At 52.3% G+C, this 5,000-nt stretch overlaps 1 pseudogene across 1 annotated transcript in view; it reads right to left on the bottom strand.

The window, feature by feature from the left end:
• LOC307247463 overlaps window positions 1-5,000 on the bottom strand; it is a 442,915-nt pseudogene that overhangs the window by 437,336 nt on the left and 579 nt on the right. The window contains exon 2 of the transcript in view: window positions 4,242-5,000. This exon is cut by the window's right edge and continues 16 nt beyond it. The product of the transcript in view is annotated as an uncharacterized misc_RNA (transcript). The remainder of the gene's footprint in view (window positions 1-4,241) is intronic.

Below are 5,000 nucleotides of genomic sequence, written 5' to 3'. Positions count from 1 at the left end.
GTTCCTCGGGTTTGCAAACTTCTACCGGCGCTTCATCCGTAACTTCAGCCGCATCGCCGCTCCCCTCTCAGCCCTTACCTCCACCGCAGTGGCCTTCAAGTGGACCCCAGCGGCCGAGGCCGCATTCCTCGACCTCAGAAGCCGCTCTTCGTCGGCCCCGGTCTTGGCCCAGCCCGACGCCAACCTCCAGTTCGTGGTAGAGGTGGACGCTTCAGACACGGGGGTAGGAGCAGTACTTTCTCAGCGCTGTGCCACCCCTGTGCCTTTCTGTCCCGCAGGCTCACCCCACCCGAGCGCAGCTTTTACATTACATTACATTTCATTGATCAGACGCTTTTATCCAAAGCGACTTACAATTTTTCAAACACCGACGGACGCAGCCATCAGGAGCAATTAGGGGTTAAGTGTCTTGCTCAAGGACACTACAGCATGCTAGCAGGAGGAGCCCCGGGATCGAACCAGCAACCTTTGGATTACTAGACGACCAGCTCTACCTCCTGAGCTACCATCCCCGGCCTATATCTGGACGGCGAAGCGGCTCAACTCCCGGCAGGCCAGGTGGGCGTTGTTTGTCAGCCGGTTTAACTTCTCTCTATCCTACCACCCAGGAACCAAGAACACCAAACCTGATGCCCTGTCCCGTGTGTTCACGCCAAAGGAGAAGACAGGGGATCCAGAACCCATCCTTCCACCCCTGTGCCTTGCCGCCACACACACCTGGGAGATCGAGTCCCTTGTCACCCAAGCGCAGGAACACCAGCCCGACCCAGGTACCGGACCCCCTAACCGCCTGTTCGTCCCTGACTCCGCACATTCCCAAGTTCTGCAGTGGGCCCATCCTCCCACCTCAGCTGCCATCCCGGGATCACCCGCACCCTGGCTGTCGTCCGCCAGCGTTTCTGGTGGCCGACCCTGCTCCCTGACACCCGGTCCGTTGTCTCGGCCTGGCCTACCTGCGCCCGGTCCAAGACCTCCACCCGACCCGCTCCGGCCTCCTCCGCCCATTACCCGTCGCTGCCGGAGGACATGGAGGAGGGCCCGCTCTGCCCTACTCCAGGCCTCTGCCAGGTCCCAGCGGCAGGCGAACCAGCACCGTGCGCCCGCACCCACATACGTCCCTGGACAGATGGTATGGCTCTCCACAAAGGACTTTCCCCTCAAGGTGGACTCCCGAAAACTCGCTCCGCTGTATCTTGGCCCCTTCCCCATTGTGTCAATCATCAACCCCTGTGCTGTACGCCTCCGTCTCCCTCCCTCCCTCCGTGTCCACCCCACCTTCCATGTGTCCCTGCTTAAGCCGGTGGTTTCCAGCCCTCTTTACCTCCCCGCCAAGGCCCCACCACCCCCCCGCACCATCGACGGTCACCCGGCCTACACAGTGCGGCACCCGCTGGATGTGCGGCACCGGGGGAGGGGTCTCCAGTACCTCGTGGACTGGGAGGGGTACGATCCGGAGGAACGCTCCTGGGTGCCCTGGAGACAGATCCTGGATGCCTCCCTCATCCGGGATTTCAATCGAACTCGCCCTTCAGGTTTCAGGTGTCCGCCAAGGACACCTGAAACTGTTAGGCCCATGGCCTCCCAGCGCCACTAGAGGTCGCTCTCGCCCAGGGGGCCGGGCCTCAGCAGACAATAAGTCGACTTGTGAACAGCATGAGACGTCCTTGTCAAGCTGTAACTGATGCTCGAGGCCACATGACAAGTTATTGAGACGTTGACATTTGTTGTTGTGGTAAACCCACCACTGTTGTTGGCTTTTGTTTCAATACATAGTTTGAGATGAGGAAATCACCATTGTATCTTCTACTTAAATGCTCTACTTTCATCATATCATATCACTGGAAGAACTACAGACCATAACACCAAAGTTATATATATATACACACACACACACACACACACACACACACACACACACACACACACACATATATATATATATATACTGTGTGTATATATATATATATATATATATATATATATATATATATATATATAACTTTGGTGTTATGGTCTGTAGTTCTGGTCTGTATTTATTTTCTGTAATTCTGGTCTGCGTGAGTGTGTGTGTGAGTGGTAGTGTGTGTGTGTGTGTGTGTGTGTGTGTGTGTGTGTGTGAGTGGTAGTGTGTGTGTGTGTGTGTGTGTGAGTGGTAGTGTGTGTGTGAGTGGTAGTGTGTGTGTGTGTGAGTGGTAGTGTGTGTGTGTGAGTGGTAGTGTGTGTGTGTGTGAGTGGTAGTGTGTGTGTGTGTGTGTGTGTGTGTGAGTGGTAGTGTGTGTGTGTGTGTGAGTGGTAGTGTGTGTGTGAGTGGTAGTGTGTGTGTGTGTGTGTGTGTGAGTGGTAGTGTGTGTGTGTGTGTGTGTGAGTGGTAGTGTGTGTGTGAGTGGTAGTGTGTGTGTGTGTGTGTGTGTGTGTGTGTGTGTGTGTGTGAGTGGTAGTGTGTGTGTGAGTGGTAGTGTGTGTCTGTGTGTGTGTGTGTGTGTGTGTGTGAGTGGTAGTGTGTGTGTCTGTGTGTGTGTGAGTGGTAGTGTGTGTGTGTGTGTGTGTGTGTGTGTGTGTGTGTGTGTGAGTGGTAGTGTGTGTGTGTGTGTGTGTGTGAGTGAGTGGTAGTGTGTGTGTGTGTGAGTGGTAGTGTGTGTGTGTGAGTGGTAGTGTGTGTGTGTGTGAGTGGTAGTGTGTGTGTGTGTGTGTGTGTGTGTGTGAGTGGTAGTGTGTGTGTGAGTGGTAGTGTGTGTGTGTGTGTGTGTGTGAGTGGTAGTGTGTGTGTGTGTGTGTGTGAGTGGTAGTGTGTGTGTGAGTGGTAGTGTGTGTGTGTGTGTGTGTGTGTGTGTGTGTGTGTGTGTGTGAGTGGTAGTGTGTGTGTGAGTGGTAGTGTGTGTCTGTGTGTGTGTGTGTGTGTGTGTGAGTGGTAGTGTGTGTGTCTGTGTGTGTGTGGGTGGTAGTGTGTGTGTGTATGTGTGTGTGTGTGTGAGTGGTAGTGTGTGTGTGTGTGTGTGTGAGTGGTAGTGTGTGTGTGTGTGTGTGTGAGTGGTTGTGTGTGTGTGTGTGTGTGTGTGTGTGTGTGAGTGGTAGTGTGTGTGTGTGTGTGTGAGTGGTAGTGTGTGTGTGTGTGTGTGTGTGTGTGTGTGTGTGTGTCTGTATAAGGGTGTGTGTGTGTGTGTGTGTGTGTGTGTGTGTGAGTGGTAGTGTGTGTGTGTGTGTGTCTGTATAAGGGTGTGTGTGTGTGTGTGTGTGTGTGAGTGGTAGTGTGTGTGTGTGTGTGTGTGAGTGGTTGTGTGTGTGTGTGTGTGTGTGTGTGTGTGTGAGTGGTAGTGTGTGTGTGTGTGTGTGAGTGGTAGTGTGTGTGTGTGTGTGTGTGTGTGTGTGTGTGTGTGTCTGTATAAGGGTGTGTGTGTGTGTGTGTGTGTGTGTGTGTGTGAGTGGTAGTGTGTGTGTGTGTGTGTGTGTCTGTATAAGGGTGTGTGTGTGTGTGTGTGTGTGTGAGTTGTAGTGTGTGTGTGTGTGTGTGTCTCTATAAGGGTGTGTGTGTGTGTGTGTGTGTGTGTGTGTGTGAGTGGTAGTGTGTGTGTGTGTGAGTGGTAGTGTGTGTGTGTGTGTGTGTGTGTGTGTGTGAGTGGTAGTGTGTGTGTGTGTGTGTGTGTGTGTGTGTGTGTGTGAGTGGTAGTGTGTGTGTGTGTGTGTGTGTGTGTGTGTGTGTGTGTGAGTGGTAGTGTGTGTGTGTGTGTGTGTGTGTGTGTGTGTGTGTGTGAGTGGTAGTGTGTGTGTGTGTGTGTGTGTGTGAGTGGTAGTGTGTGTGTGTGTGTGTGTGTGTGTGTGTGTGTGTCTGTATAAGGGTGTGTGTGTGTGTGTGTGTGTGTGTGTGTGTGAGTGGTAGTGTGTGTGTGTGTGTGTCTGTATAAGGGTGTGTGTGTGTGTGTGTGTGTGTGAGTGGTAGTGTGTGTGTGTGTGTGTGTGAGTGGTTGTGTGTGTGTGTGTGTGTGTGTGTGTGTGTGAGTGGTAGTGTGTGTGTGTGTGTGTGAGTGGTAGTGTGTGTGTGTGTGTGTGTGTGTGTGTGTGTGTGTGTCTGTATAAGGGTGTGTGTGTGTGTGTGTGTGTGTGTGTGTGTGAGTGGTAGTGTGTGTGTGTGTGTGTGTGTCTGTATAAGGGTGTGTGTGTGTGTGTGTGTGTGTGAGTTGTAGTGTGTGTGTGTGTGTGTGTCTCTATAAGGGTGTGTGTGTGTGTGTGTGTGTGTGTGTGTGTGAGTGGTAGTGTGTGTGTGTGTGAGTGGTAGTGTGTGTGTGTGTGTGTGTGTGTGTGTGTGAGTGGTAGTGTGTGTGTGTGTGTGTGTGTGTGTGTGTGTGTGTGAGTGGTAGTGTGTGTGTGTGTGTGTGTGTGTGTGTGTGTGTGTGTGAGTGGTAGTGTGTGTGTGTGTGTGTGTGTGTGTGTGTGTGTGTGTGAGTGGTAGTGTGTGTGTGTGTGTGTGTGTGTGAGTGGTAGTGTGTGTGTGTGTGTGTGTGTGTGTGTGTGTGTGTGTGAGTGGTAGTGTGTGTGTGTGTGTGTGTGTGTGTGTGTGAGTGGTAGTGTGTGTGTGTGTGTGTGTGTGTGTGTGAGTGGTAGTGTGTGTGTGTGTGTGTGTGTGTGTGTGTGAGTGGTAGTGTGTGTGTGTGTGTGTGTGTGTGTGTGTGTGTGTGTGAGTGGTAGTGTGTGTGTGTGTGTGTGTGTGTGTGTGTGTGTGTGTGTGTGAGTGGTAGTGTGTGTGTGTGTGTGTGTGTGTGTGTGTGAGTGGTAGTGTGTGTGTGTGTGTGTGTGTGTGTGTGAGTGGTAGTGTGTGTGTGTGTGTGTGTGTGTGTGTGTGAGTGGTAGTGTGTGTGTGTGTGTGTGTGTGTGTGTGTGTGTGAGTGGTAGTGTGTGTGTGTGTGTGTGTGTGTGTGTGAGTGGTAGTGTGTGTGTGTGTGTGTGTGTGTGTGTGTGAGTGGTAGTGTGTGTGTGTGTGTGTGTGTGTGTGTGTGTGTGAGTGGTAG

Source organism: Zeus faber, assembly GCF_960531495.2.
Source record: "Zeus faber genome assembly, chromosome: 22".
Lineage (NCBI taxonomy): Eukaryota > Metazoa > Chordata > Actinopteri > Zeiformes > Zeidae > Zeus > Zeus faber.
Note: the sequence above shows the minus strand (reverse complement) of the source record. Positions and strands in the feature narration are given on the sequence as shown.